The sequence below is a fragment of the Panulirus ornatus genome, chromosome 55 (assembly GCF_036320965.1).
Source record: "Panulirus ornatus isolate Po-2019 chromosome 55, ASM3632096v1, whole genome shotgun sequence".
In the NCBI taxonomy this organism is placed as follows: Eukaryota; Metazoa; Arthropoda; class Malacostraca; order Decapoda; family Palinuridae; genus Panulirus; species Panulirus ornatus.
In genome coordinates, this window is record NC_092278.1 from 29,006,394 (window position 1) to 29,021,744 (window position 15,351).

At 41.8% G+C, this 15,351-nt stretch overlaps 1 protein-coding gene across 1 annotated transcript in view; it reads right to left on the reverse strand.

Moving 5' to 3' along the window:
* Nucleotides 1–15,351, reverse strand: part of LOC139765410 (uncharacterized) — a 183,459-nt gene that overhangs the window by 98,078 nt on the left and 70,030 nt on the right. The gene's annotated exons all lie outside the window — the stretch shown is intronic.

Consider the following 15,351-nt stretch of genomic DNA (forward strand, 5'->3'; position numbering starts at 1 on the left):
TACTCTTACTTCTTCATCCCACCACTCACTACCCTTTCTAAACAGCCCACCTCCCACTCTTCTCATGCCACAAGCATCTTTTGCGCAATCCATCACTGATTCCCTAAATACATCCCATTCCTCCCCCACTCCCCTTACTTCCATTGTTCTCACCTTTTTCCATTCTGTACACAGTCTCTCCTGATATTTCTTCACACAGGTCTCCTTCCCAAGCTCACTTACTCTCACCACCTTCTTCACCCCAACATTCACTCTTCTTTTCTGAAAACCCATACTAATCTTCACCTTAGCCTTATATATATATATATATATATATATATTTTTTTTTTTTTTGCTTTGTCACTGTCTCCCGCATTTGCGAGGTAGCGCAAGGAAACAGACGAAAGAAATGGCCCAACCCACCCCCACACACATGTATATACATACGTCCACACACGCAAATATACATACCTACACAGCTTTCCATGGTTTACCCTAGACGCTTCACATGCCTTGATTCAATCCACTGACAGCACGTCAACCCCGGTATACCACACCGATCCAATTCACTCTATTCCTTGCCCTCCTTTCACCCTCCTGAATGTTCAGGCCCTGATTACACAAAATCTTTTTCACTCCATCTTTCCACCTCCAATTTGGTCTCCCACTTCTCCTCGTTCCCTCCACCTCCGACACATATATCCTCTTGGTCAATCTTTCCTCACTCATTCTCTCCATGTGCCCAAACCATTTCAAAACACCCTCTTCTGCTCTCTCAACCACGCTCTTTTTATTTCCACACATCTCTCTTACCCTTACATTACTTACTCGATCAAACCATCTCACACCACACATTGTCCTCAAACATCTCATTTCCAGCACATCCATCCTCCTGCGCACAACTCTATCCATAGCCCACGCCTCGCAACCATACAACATTGTTGGAACCACTATTCCTTCAAACATACCCAATTTTGCTTTCTGAGATAATGTTCTCGACTTCCACACATTCTTCAGGGCTCCCAGGATTTTCGCCCCCTCCCCCACCCTATGATCCACTTCCGCTTCCATGGTTCCATCCGCTGCCAGATCCGCTCCCAGATATCTAAAACACTTTACTTCCTCCAGTTTTTCTCCATTCAAACTTACCTCCAAATTGACTTGACCCTCAACCCTACCGTACCTAATAACCTTGCTCTTATTCACATTTACTCTTAACTTTCTTCTTTCACACACTTTACCAAAGTCAGTCACCAGCTTCTACAGTTTCTCACATGAATCAGCCACCAGTGCTGTATCATCAGCGAACAACAACTGACCCACTTTCCAAGCTCTCTCATCCACAACAGACTTCATATTTGCCCCTCTTTCCAAAACTCTTGCATTCACCTCCCTAACAACCCCATCCATAAACAAATTAAACAACCATGGAGACATCACACACCCCTACCGCAAACCGACATTCACTGAGAACCAATATATATATATATATATATATATATATATATATATATATATATATATATATATATATATATATATATATATATATATATATATATATATATATATATATATATATTTCTATTATCATTATGCTTTGTTGCTTTCTTCCACGTTAGCGAGGTAGCTCAAGGAAACAGATGAAAGAATGGCCTAACCCACCCACATACCCATGCATATACATACACGTCCACATACGCAAATATACATACCTATACATCTCAACGTATACATACATATACACACAGAGACATATACATATATACACATGTACATAATTCATACTGTCTGCTCTTATTCATTCCCGTCGCCACCCTGCCACACATGAAATGAAAATCCCCTTCCCCCACAAGTGCACGAGGTAGCACTAGGAAAAGACAACAAAGGCCACATTCGTTCAAACTGAGTCTCTAGCTGTCATGTATAATGCACCGAAACCATAGCTCCCTTTCCACATCCAGGCCCCACAAAACTTTCCATGGTTTACCCCAGACGCTTCACATGCCCTGGTTCAATCCACTGACTGCACGTCTACCTAGGTATACCACATCGTTCCAATTCACTCTATTCCTTGCACGCTTTTCACCCTCCTGCATGTTCAGGCCCCGATCACTCAAAATCTTTTTCACTCCATCTTTCCACCTAAAATTTGGTCTCCCACTTCTTCTCATTCCCTCCACCTCTGACACATATACCCTCTTGGTCAATCTTTCCTCACTCATTCTTTCCACGTGACCAAACCATTTCAAAACACCCTCTTCTGCTCTCTCAACCACACTCTTTTTATTACCACACATCTCTCTTACCCTTACATTACTTACTCGATCAAACCACCTAACACCACATGCTGTCCTCAAACATCTCATTTCCAGCACATCCATCCTCTTTGCACAATTCTATCTATAGCCCACGCCTCAAAACCATATAACATTGTTGGAACCACTATTCCTTCAAACATTCCCATTTTTGCTTTCCAAGATAACCTTCTCAACTTCCACTCATTTTTCAACGCTCCCAGAACTTTCGCCCCCTCCCCTACCCTATGATTCACTTCCGCTTCCATGGTTCCATCCGCTGCCAAATCCAATCCAAGATATCTAAAACACTCCACTTCCTCCAGTTTTTCTCCATTCAAACTTACCTCCCAACTGACTTGTCCCTGAACCCTACTGTACCTAATTATTAACCTTACTCTTATTCACATTTACTCTCAGTTTTCTTCTTTCACACTACCAAACTCAGTCACCAGCTTCTGCAGTTTCTCACCCGAATCAGCCACCAGCGAACAACAACTAACTCACTTCCCAAGCTCTCTCATCTTCAACAGATTGCATACTGAACTGCATATATAAAATTTTCTTATTATCATACTTAATCACCATTTCCCGCATTAGCGAGGTAGAGCAAGGAAACAGATGAAAGAATGGCCCAACCCACCTACTTACACATGTATATACATAAATGCTCACACACGAACGTATATACACCCATACATTTCAAAATATACATACATATACATACACAGACATTTACACATATACACACGTACATATTCATACTTGCTGCCTTCATCCATTCCCGTTGCCACCTTGCCACACATGAAATAGCACACACACACGCACACACACACACACACACACACTGAGGTAGTGCTTGGAAAAGACAAAAAAGGCCACATTCGTTAACACTCAGTCTTTAGCTGTCATGTGTAATGTACCGAAACCACAGCTCCCTTTCCACATCCAGGCTCCACAGACCTTTCCAAAGTTTACTCAAGACGCTTCACATGCCCTGGTTCAATTTACGGAGAGCAAGTCGACCCCGGTATACCACATTGTTCCAATTCACCCTATTCCTTGCACGCCTTTCACCCTCCTGTATGTTCAGGCCCTATCACTCAAAATCTTTTTCACTCCATCCTCTCACCTTCAATTTGGTCTCCAGCTTCTCCTTATTCCCTCCACCTCTGACACATATATCCTCTTTGTCAATCTTCACTCACTCATTCTCTCAATATGCCCAAACCATTTCAACACACCCTCTTCTGCTCTCTTAACCACGCTCTTTTTATCACCACACATCTCTCTTACCCTTTCATTACTTACTCGATCAAATCACCTCACACCATATATTTTCCTCAAACATTTCATTTCCAACACATCCACCCTCCTCCGCACAACCCTATCTATAGCCCATGCCTCGCAACGATACAACATTGTTGGAACCACTATTCCTTTGAACATACCCATTTTTGCTTACTGAGATAACATTCTCGCCCTCTACACATTCTTCAATGCTCCCAGAACCTTTGCCCCTCCCCCACCCTGTGACTCACTTCCACTTCCATGGTTCCATCTGCTGCTAAATCCATTCCCAGATATCTAAAACACTTCACTTCCTCCAATTTTTCTCCATTCAAACTCACTTCCCAATTAACTGCTGCCCATTCCCTTTGGGAACTCCCTCTAGGGGGTGGCCACAGCAAAAGAGTCCCTGAGGCTTATTTCCTATTTGGTAATAATCATATTATGGCCATATTCTGCTTGGTCCCATCCTCGATGCTTTACATTTGTTAGGGTTGAATTTCATTAGCCATGTTTCAGATCAGCTCTGAAATATGTTTAGGTTCCATTTTACGGTGACGCGATCCCACCCGCTTTTCTCTTCCCTCATGACCTTCGCTTCATTTGCAAACATATTCATGATGATACCCATTTCTTCAGGGAAGTCATTAACATATAAGAAAAGTAATGGTCCTTGAACTGAATCTTTTGGCATTCTGCTTGTCACCTCAAAGCATCTGCAAAAGGCTAACCTAACATGCACCCTTTGTTCCCTCCTACTGAGATAATCTTCTATCAAAGGAGTTTCCACTTTATTTCAGTCTAGTGATCTCGTTACTTAATCAGCCCCTCATGCAGTACACTGTCTAATGGTTTCTAACAGTCCAAATACAAACAGTCCAACCAGCTTTTCCTTATGTCCAGGACTGAGCTCACTCTCTCATAAAACTATAAAAGATTAGTTACACATACATTTGCTTGGGTTAAATGTTTCAGTCCAACTTTGGAATATGTTCATGTCCCCATTCAAGGTGACCCAATCCTCTTCACATTTCCCTTCCCTCATAGCCTTGGCTTCATCTGCAAACATTCAGGAAGGTATCTATACCTTTAGGGAAGTCACTAACATACAAGAAAAGTAATGGTCCTAAAACCATATCCTGTAGCAATCTGCTGGTCACCACATTGCATCTGGAAAAGGCTCCTCTAACATGTTTATTCCCTCCCACTGAGATAACCTTCAATCAATCAAAGGAGTTTTCCCTTCATTCCGGCTTAATGATCTAACTTCTCAATCAGCCACTCATGAAGTACAGTGTCTGATGGTTTCCAGCAATCCACATACAGACAATCCATACAGCTTTCTCTTAAGTCCAGGACTGAGCTCACTCTCTCCTAAAACTCTGAGAGGTTACTTACTCACACAGTGTCCACAAAAAGCCTCATCTGCCCCCCATACATTTTCAAAGGCAATACATGGCTATGGTTTATTGCGGATGCAAGCACATGATGTTCTCATCATAAATCTGGTTACTGGGACTAGTGTTTCTAATGGTGTAGGCACCAGGATTCTGCCCCAATGTGCCTCAGACTATCTGAGAGAATGCTGTTTTTTCTTAACTTTTCCAAGCTGCCACTTTAATTTGCATATTCACTTCTAGGCACTGTATTTCTTCTGCTTCAAGATGGTTGGCTCTTACCATTCTAAGGAGGAGAAAGTCTGAATTCTTGCTTGAAAACATCACCACTGAAAATGTATGGGGAGGAAGACAAGGTATTTCTATGGACTCTAAGTATAAAGTTTCCCCTTTTCCATTTCCTTGGCACTCCACCTCTCTCCAGTGACATCTCAAACAATAATTCAAGTTGTTCATCTAGAACATATGCACACATCTATCTACCTATATCTCTGATGCCTATTCTGCCCAGGAACCCCCATCATGGGAGTGACCATGGCAAAGAGTCTCCACTTATATGCCTCCCTCGCATATTCCATTCCACACATTCTTCCCCCATTTCTCTCCCTTCAGTACCCCTCCTCTTTATTTCCCTGTGTCACAGGTGGTCTTTCTCTCACATCAACCCCTTTAATCATAGTATCACAAACTCTCCTTGTAAACTCCCATCATGCATTCTTTCCATATGACCCAACCAACCCAAAATATCATGTTCACCCAATCTACCTCTCCATAATTCATTCCCTTTACATTCCCTGCCATAGCAAATCTCTCATACACCTCCTCATTACTGAGCTTTTCCTTTTTTCTTCAAATCCTTTCTTCATTTCTATACTTACCTCCTTGCCTTTCATTATTCTATTAAAGCCCCCAAATACTTAAATTCTGTACCCTTTTCCAGTATTTCTCCCTAACATCTATAACATAGTTCAATGCACTTTCTTCTCTCACTCTATTGGGCTTTACTTAATCCATATTTTCACTCTGTTTCCTTTCAAATACCATTACATTACTTTTATTTGCATTTACCTTCAACCATCTAAGTTTAAAGACATCATAAAACCCAATTACAACCTTCTCCAGCCACTCTTCACTCAAAGTAAACAACAAAGTATCATCTGCAAACAGGCTTGTCATTGGCCATCATGCCTCACCACCAAACTCCATCTCTACATCTTCAGCACATGAGGTGAAAAGAAAGACTCTTGGATGTCAGTGTCCTAAAAGGGGTAGCTGATGGAATGTCTGATCATTACCTTTTAGAGGAAAGGGTGAAGATATATATATATATATAAAGGCTTTTGGAAAAGATACAGGTGAGAAGAGGGGGCAAAAGTAAGTGAGCTTGGAAAAGACATTTCTGAGAAAAGTTAACAGGTGAGAGTGAGTGTAGGATGGCAAAAGGAGAGAATAAAGGAAGTTAGGATAAAGGGTGAGGAATGTAATGTACCTAGAGACGTGGTGCTGGCATGTACAAGAAAAGTAAGAGGCATATAGAAAGTGACAGGTGGGTAGGTAAGAAAAGGTAGTGAGTGATGGGATGACAGAGTTAAGAAAGGTGTATGAGCATTACTTACAGGTAAGGAGTGCATGTGACTGAGGGATTTGCAAGAGATTGTGGCGAAAGGTAAAGAGGAAGATGCAGGGCTGAAAAAGATGGCCAATGAGAGTTGGGGTAAGTCTCTTCAAACTTCAGGGTGAATAAGAATAAGCTTTGGGAGGGGACTAATAATGTGAGAAAAACAAGAGAATAAGTGGAAATACTATTAAAAATGGAGACGTGGTAAAAGGCAGAGATGAGGTGAAGAGGAGATGGAGTGAGTACTCTGAAGGATTATTGAACATGTATAATGATAGGGTGGCAGACAGAAAGTGGTTTGGTAAATTGCAGACAGAAAGTGGTTTGGTGAATTCAGAAGGGATAATGAAAGCCATGCATAACATGAAATATGGTAAGGCAACTGGAATGGCTCAATTTCTTCAGAAAGGGGGTGTCTGGGTTACTGACTGGTTAGTACGGATTTTCAGTTTTATGTGTGGATCATGGTGGAGTGTCTTTGGAGTAGTATGGCGACAATGTATAAAGGAATGGAGTACAAAGGTGAGTGTTCATATTACTGACATATAAGATTGATGAATGTACTAGCTAAGCTGTATGGAAGAATAATTATTTGAGCGAGTGGTGGCAATGCACAATGCATAAGATTGGAGAGGAACCTTGTCATTTTTAGGAATGGAAGAGGTAGCAAATAGAAGTTTGCAGCAAAGAAAATGTATGAAAAATATCAAAAGATGCATTTATGGATCTGGAAAAAGCATATCATAGAGATGATACAGATGTTTTGAGGAAAGGGTCATAGATATATGGTTTGTAAGAAAAACTATTAGAAGGTTCTTTTTGATACTCAATCACTGTTTCCCACATTAGTGAGGAAGCACTAGGAACAAACACAAAAGTTCACATCCACTCACATCCATTCTCTATCTGTCATGTGTAATGCACCAGAACCACAACTCCCTAATCACAACCAGGCCCCACAAACCTCTCCATAGTTTACCCTTGACAGCATGTCAAATCCAGTGCACCAAATAGCTCTAATTCAGTCTCACATCATATCCAGTGTACCAGATCAATCTATTTCAGTCTGTCTCATGCATGCCTTTCACCATCCTGCATGTTCAGGCCCCTGTCGCTCAAAATTTTTTTCACTTCACCTGTCTATTTCTAATTTGGTCTCTCCATTTCCCTGATTCCCTCTAATTCTGACATAAATCCCATTTATCAACTTTTCCTAACTCATTCTCTCCATATATCTAAACCATTTCAGCACACCCTTCTTTGCTCTCTCACTCACACTCATATAATTACCACACATCTCTCTCACCCTTTCATTACTTACTTGATCAAACCACTTTACATCACATGTTTTCCTTAAAATTTCATTTCCAAAACATCCTCCCTCCACTGCACAGCCTTATCTGTAGCCCATGCCTCACATCTATTCCTTCAAACATGCCCATTTTTGTCCTTCCGGATAATGATCTCTCTCTCCACACACTCTTCATCACTCTTAGAACCTTCAAACACTCCCCCACCCTATGGCTCACTTCCACTTCCATGGTTCCATTCACTGCCATGTCCATGTCACTTTCTCCAATTCGTCTCCATTCAAACATACATCCCAATTAAAATGTCCCTCAACCCATCTGAACTTAATAACCTTGTTTTTATTCACATTCACTCTCAACTTTCCCTTTTCATGCACTCTTCTAAATTTAGTCATCAACTTATGCAGCTTCTCACTCGAATCTACCACCATTGTTGTATCATTAGCAAACAACAACTAATTCACTTCCCAGATCCCTATCGTCCTTCACATACCAGATACTCACCCCTCTCTCCAAGGCTCAAATCGACTTCACTCACCACCCTATCCATAAACAAACTGAACAACCATAATGACATCACACAACCCTGCTACAGACCAAACTTCACTTGGAACCATTCACTCTCCTCTCTTCCTACTCGTAAACAAGCATTACACCCTTGATAAAAATTTCTCCCTGCTTCTGGCAGCTTTCCTCTCACCATATATTCTTAAGACCTTCTAAAGAGCATCTCTATCAACCCTATCAATGCCTTCTCCACATCCATAAATGCCACATACAAATCCATATGTTTTTATATGTATTTCTCACACACATTCTTTAAAGCAAACATCTGATCCATACACCTTCTACCTATTTTAAAACGAAACTGCTCCTCCCCATTCTGATGCTCTGTACATGCCTTCACCCTCTCAATCAATACCCTTCCATACCATCTACCATGTATACTAATCAAACTTGCACCTCTGTAGTTTGAACACTCCCGTTTATCCACATTGCCTTCATTCAGTGGCATGATAAATGCATTCCACCAATCCTCAATCACCTCATCATGATTCATACATACAGTGAATAAGCTTAACAGCTAATGAACAACATAGTCATCCCCTTTCTTAATAAATTCAACAGCAATACCATCCATGCCAGCCACCTTGCTGCATTCTATCTTATGCAAGGCTTTCACCACTTCTCTCTTTATCAGACTATTTCTTTTGACTTTCACACATTATCTACCTCCTCACAAAACATCTTCACTTTCTCCTTAAAGTTTACTGATACTTACTCACTCAACCTCTCATTTGCCCTCTTCTTCAACCCATACACTTTCCTCACGACCTCCATCAATCTAGAATTTACCTCCTCACACCTTATCACAAACTCCCACAACTCCTGGTTCAGGAGTAATGCTACTCCTTCCTTAGCTCTTCTCAAACAAATCACTGAATTTAATCCTAAGACATTTCCAAACCTTGGGAAGTGAGTCAGCTGTTGTTCGCTGATGATACAGCGCTGGTGGCTGATTCATGTGAGAAACTGCAGAAGCTGGTGACTGAGTTTGGTAAAGTGTGTGAAAGAAGAAAGTTAAGAGTAAATGTGAATAAGAGCAAGGTTATTAGGTACAGTAGGGTTGAGGGTCAAGTCAATTGGGAGGTGAGTTTGAATGGAGAAAAACTGGAGGAAGTGAAGTGTTTTAGATATCTGGGAGTGGATCTGGCAGTGGATGGAACCATGGAAGCGGAAGTGGATCATAGGGTGGGGGAGGGGGCGAAAATTCTGGGAGCCTTGAAGAATGTGTGGAAGTCGAGAACATTATCTCGGAAAGCAAAAATGGGTATGTTTGAAGGAATAGTGGTTCCAACAATGTTGTATGGTTGCAAGGCGTGGGCTATGGATACAGTTGTGCGCAGGAGGATGGATGTGCTGGAAATGAGATGTTTGAGGACAATGTGTGGTGTGAGGTGGTTTGATCGAGTAAGTAACGTAAGGGTAAGAGAGATGTGTGGAAATAAAAAGAGCGTGGTTGAGAGAGCAGAAGAGGGTGTTTTGAAATGGTTTGGGCACATGGAGAGAATGAGTGAGGAAAGATTGACCAAGAGGATATATGTGTCAGAGGTGGAGGGAACGAGGAGAAGAGGGAGACCAAATTGGAGGTGGAAAGATGGAGTGAAAAAGATTTTGTGTGATCGGGGCCTGAACATGCAGGAGGGTGAAAGGAGGGCAAGGAATAGAGTGAATTGGAGCGATGTGGTATACCGGGGTTGACATGCTGTCAGTGGATTGAATCAAGGCATGTGAAGCGTCTGGGGTAAACCATGGAAAGCTGTGTAGGTATGTATATTTGCGTGTGTGGACGTATGTATATACATGTGTATGGGGGTGGGTTGGGCCATTTCTTTCGTCTGTTTCCTTGCGCTACCTCGCAAACGCGGGAGACAGCGACAAAGCAAAAGAAAAAAAAAAATTACCAAACCATTTTCTCCTTTACCCCTGAGCTTTATTTCACTCAGAGCCAGATCATCCAGATTTCTTTCCTCAAACATACTACCTATTTCTCCTCTCTTCTAATCTTGTTTAAATCCACACACATTTAGACACCCCAGCCTGAGCCTTGCTTGGCTCCTTCTGTTCCCTCTTTTAGGCACTGGAATACAAGAACAGGGGGGTTTCTAACCCAATGCTGCTGCACCCTTTTGTAGCCTTCTACAACAGGCAGGGAATGCATAGGGTAAATTCTGTCTCCCCTACCCCTGTGGTAGTTAGTTGTTTCTATCATAAGAGTAAGGCAAGAGTGCAAGTAGGTAGAGACGAGGGTGAGTGGTTCTAAGTGAAGGTGGGCCTGCAAGCATGAGTGCGTGATGTCATTAGGGCTGCTCAATCTGTTTATGGAAGGGGTGTCGAGGGAGGTAAATGCAAGGGTCTTAAAGGGGCAGGTTTGTATTCTTTTGGTAGTGAGAGGCCTGGTAGGCAACTCAGTTGTTGCTTGCTGATAACACAGTACTAATCACAGATTCAAATGAGAAACTGCAGATGTTGGTGTCTGAGTTTAGGAGAATGAGTGTAAGAAGAAAGCTGACACTAAATATGAATAAAAGCAAGGATATCAGGTTTAGCAGAGCAAAGAGACATGTTACTTAGGGACTTAGTTTGAGACAAAAAAACTAGGAGGAAGTGATGAGTTTTAGATACCTATGAGTAGACATGGCAGTGAGATTAGGAAAGTCACTGGATGGGTTACCGGACAAAGGTCTTGGAAATACTGAAAAATATGTGCAGTGGAGAGATGGTATGCTTGAAGGTATAGTAGTCCCAATGGTGTTCCTTGTCTGCAAGACATGGGCTTACAGTGAATATGTACAGAAGAGAGTAATCGTACTAGAAATGAAATGTATGAAGTTGATCTACTAAGAAAAAATAGGATGAGAGAAAGGTGTGGTAACAAGAAGAGCATTAATGAGAGAGCAAAAAACGATAAACTAAAATGATTTGTACTTATGGAGAAAATGTGTGGAAGGCAAGAACATTATCTCAGAAAGCAAAAATGGGTATGTTTGAAGGAATAGTGGTTCCAACAATGCTATATGGTTGCGAGGCATGGGCTATAGATAGAGTTGTGTGGTGAAGGGTGGATGCATTGGAAATGAGGTGTTTGAGGACAATATGTGGTGTGAGGTGGTTTAATCGAGTAAGTAATCAAAGGGTAAGAGAGATGTGTGGTAATAAAAAGAGTATGGTTGTGAGAGCAGAAGAGGGTGTTTTGATACAGTTTGGTCACATGGAGAGAATGAGTGAGGAAAGATTGACAAAGAGGATATATGTGTTAGGTGGAGGGAATGAGGAGAAGTGGGAGACAAAATTGGAGGTGGAAAGATGGAGTGAAAAAGATTTTGAGTGATCAGGGACTGAACATGGTGGAGGGTGAAAGGCATGTGAGGAATAGATTGAATTGGAATGATGTGGTATAACGGGGTCGACGTGCTGTCAATGGATTAAACCAGGGTATGTGAAGCGTCTGGGGTAAACCATGGAAAATTTTGTGGGGCCTGGATGTGGAAAGGGAGCTCTGATTTCGGTGCATTATAAATGACAGCTAGAGACTGAGTGTGAACGAATGTGACCTTTGTTGTCTTTTCCAAGGGCTACCTCGCACGTGTGAGGGCACGCTTCACATGCCCTAGTTCAATCCATTGACAGCACATCAACCCCGGTATACCACATCATTCCAATTCACTCTATTCCTTGCGCGCCTTTCACCCTCTTGCATATTCAGGCCCCAATCACTCAAAATCTTTTTCTCCATCTTTCCACCTAAAATTTGGTCTCCACTTCTCCTCGTTCCCTCCACCTCTGACACATATATCCTCTTAGTCAATTTTTCCTCATTCATTATCTCCATGTGACCAAACCATTTCAAAACACCCTCTTCTGCTCTCTCAACCACACTCTTTTTATTACCACACATCTCTCTTACCCTATTTTTACTTACTCAATCAAACCACCTCATAGCACATATTGTCCTCAAACGTCTCATTTCCAGCACATCCACCCTTCTGCGCACAACTCTATCCATAGCCCACGCCTCGCGACCATACAACATTGTTGGAACCACTATTCCTTCAAACATACCCATTTTTGCTTTCCAAGATAATGTTCTCGACTTCCACACATTCTTCAAGGCTCCCAGGATTTTCGCCCCCTCCCCCACCCTATGATTCACTTCTGCTTCCATGGTTCCATACGCTGCCATATCCACTCCCAAATATCTAAAACACTTCACTTCCTCCAGTTTTTCTCAATTCAAACTTACCTTCCAGTTGACTTGACCCTCAACCCTACTGTACCTAATAACCTTGCTCTTATTCACACTTACTCAAACCTTTCTTCTTTCACAAACTTTACCAAACTCAGTCACCAGCTTCTGCAGTTTCTCACATGAATCAGCCACCAGCGCTGTATCATCAGCGAACAACAACTGATTCACTTCCCAAGCTCTCTCATCCACAACAGACTTCATACTTGCCCCTCTTTCCAAACCTCTTGCATTCACCTCCCTAACAACCCCATCAATAAAAGAATTAAATGCAGATATAACACACCCCTGCCACAAAACTACATTCACTGAGAACCAATCACTTTCGTCTCTTCCTACACGTACACATGCCTTACATCCTCGATAAAAACTTTTCACTTCTTCTAACAACTTGCCTCCCACACCATATATTCTTAATACCTTCCACAGAGCATCTCAATCAACTCTATCATATGCCTTCTCCAGATCCATAAATCCTACATACAAATCCATTTGCTTTTCTAAGTATTTCTCACATACATTCTTCAAAGCAAACACCTGATACACACATCCTCTACCACTTTTGAAACCACACTGCTCTTCCCCAATCTGATGCTCTGTACATGCCTTCACCCTCTCAATCAATACCCTCCCATATAATTTACCAGGAATACTCAACAAACTTATACCTCTATAATTTGAGCACTCACTCTTATCCCCTTTGCCTTTGTACAATGGCACTATGCAAGCATTCCACCAATCCTCAGGCACCTCACCATGAATCACACATACATTAAATAACCTTACCAACCAGTCAACAATAATTCCACTGCAATACCATCCAATAAATTCCACTGCAATAACATCCAAACCCGCTGCCTTGCTGGCTTTCATCTTCTGCAAAGCTTTTACTACCTCTTCTCTGTTTACCAAATCATTTTCCCTAACACTCTCACTCTGCACACCATGTCGACCAAAACACCCTATATCTGCCACTCTATCATTAAACACATTCAACAAACCTTCAAAATACTCACTCCATCTCCTTACATCACCACTACTTGTTATCACCTCCGCATTAGCCCCCTTCACTGAAGTTCCCATTTGTTCCCTTGTCTTACGCACTTTATTTACCTCCTGCCAAAGCATCTTTTTATTCTCCCTAAAATTTAATGATACTCTTTCACCCCAACTCTCATTTGCCCTCTTTTTCACCTCTTCCACCTTTCTCTTGACCTCCTGCCTCATTCTTTTATACATCTCCTACTCATTTGCATTTTTTCCCTGCAAAAATCGTCCAAATGCCTCTCTCTTCTCTTTCACTAACAATCTTACTTCTTCATCCCACCACTCACTACCCTTTTTAATCTGCCCACCTCCCATCCTTCTCATGACACAAGCATCTTTTGCGCAAGCCATCACTGCTTCCCTAAATACATCCCATTCCTCCCCAACTCCCCTTACCTCCTTTGTTCTCACCTTTTTCCATTCTGTATTCAGTTTCTCCTGGTACTTCCTCACACAAGTCTCCTTCCCAAGCTCACTTACTCTCACCACTCTCTTTACCCCAATATTCTCTCTTCTTTTTTGAAAACCTCTACAAATCTTCACCTTCGCCTCCACAAGATAATAATCAGACATCCCTCCAGTTGCACCTCTAAGCACAATAACATTCAAAAGTCTCTCTTTCGCACGCCTATCAATTAACACGTAATACAATAACGCTCTCTGGCCATCTCTCCTACTTACATCCGTATACTTATGTATGTCTCTCTTTTTAAACAAGGTATTCCCAATCACCAGTCCTTTTTCAGCACATAAATCTACAAGCTCTTCACCATTTCCACTTACAACATTAAACACCCCATGTGTACCAATTATTCCCTCAACTGCCACATTACTCACCTTTGCATTCAAATCACCCATCACTATAACCCGGTCTTGTGCATCAAAACCACTGACACACTCATTCAGCTGTTCCCAAAACACTTGCCTCTCAAGATCTTCCTTCTCATGCCCAGGTGCATATGCACCAATAATCACCCATCTCTCTCCATCAACTTTCAGTTTTACACATATCAATCTAGAGTTCACATTCTTACACTTTATCACATACTCCCACCACTCCTGTTTCAAGGGTAGTGCTACTCGTTCCCTTGCTCTTGTCCTCTCACTAACCCCTGACTTTACTCCCAAGACATTCCCAAACCACTCTTCCCCTTTACCCTTGAGCTTCGTTTCACTCAGAGCCAAAACATCCAGGTTCCTTTCCTCAAACATACTACCTATCTCTCCTTTTTTCTCATCTTGGTTTCATCCACACACATTTAACACCCCAATCTGAGCCTTCGAGGAGGATGAGCAATCCCCGCGTGACTCCTTCTGTTTCCCATTTTAGAAAGTTAAAACATAAATATTTTTATTTATAATCTTATTTTTATTTTCCTTTGTCGCTGTCTCCCGCGTTAGCGAGGTAGCGCAACGAAACACACGAAAGAATGGCCCAACCCGCCCACATACACATGTATATACATACACGTCCACACATGCAAATATACATACCTATAAATCTCAATGTACAAATATATATACACACACAGACATATACATATATACACATGTACATAATTCATACTGTCTGCCTTTATTTGTTCCCATCGCCACCTTGCCACAC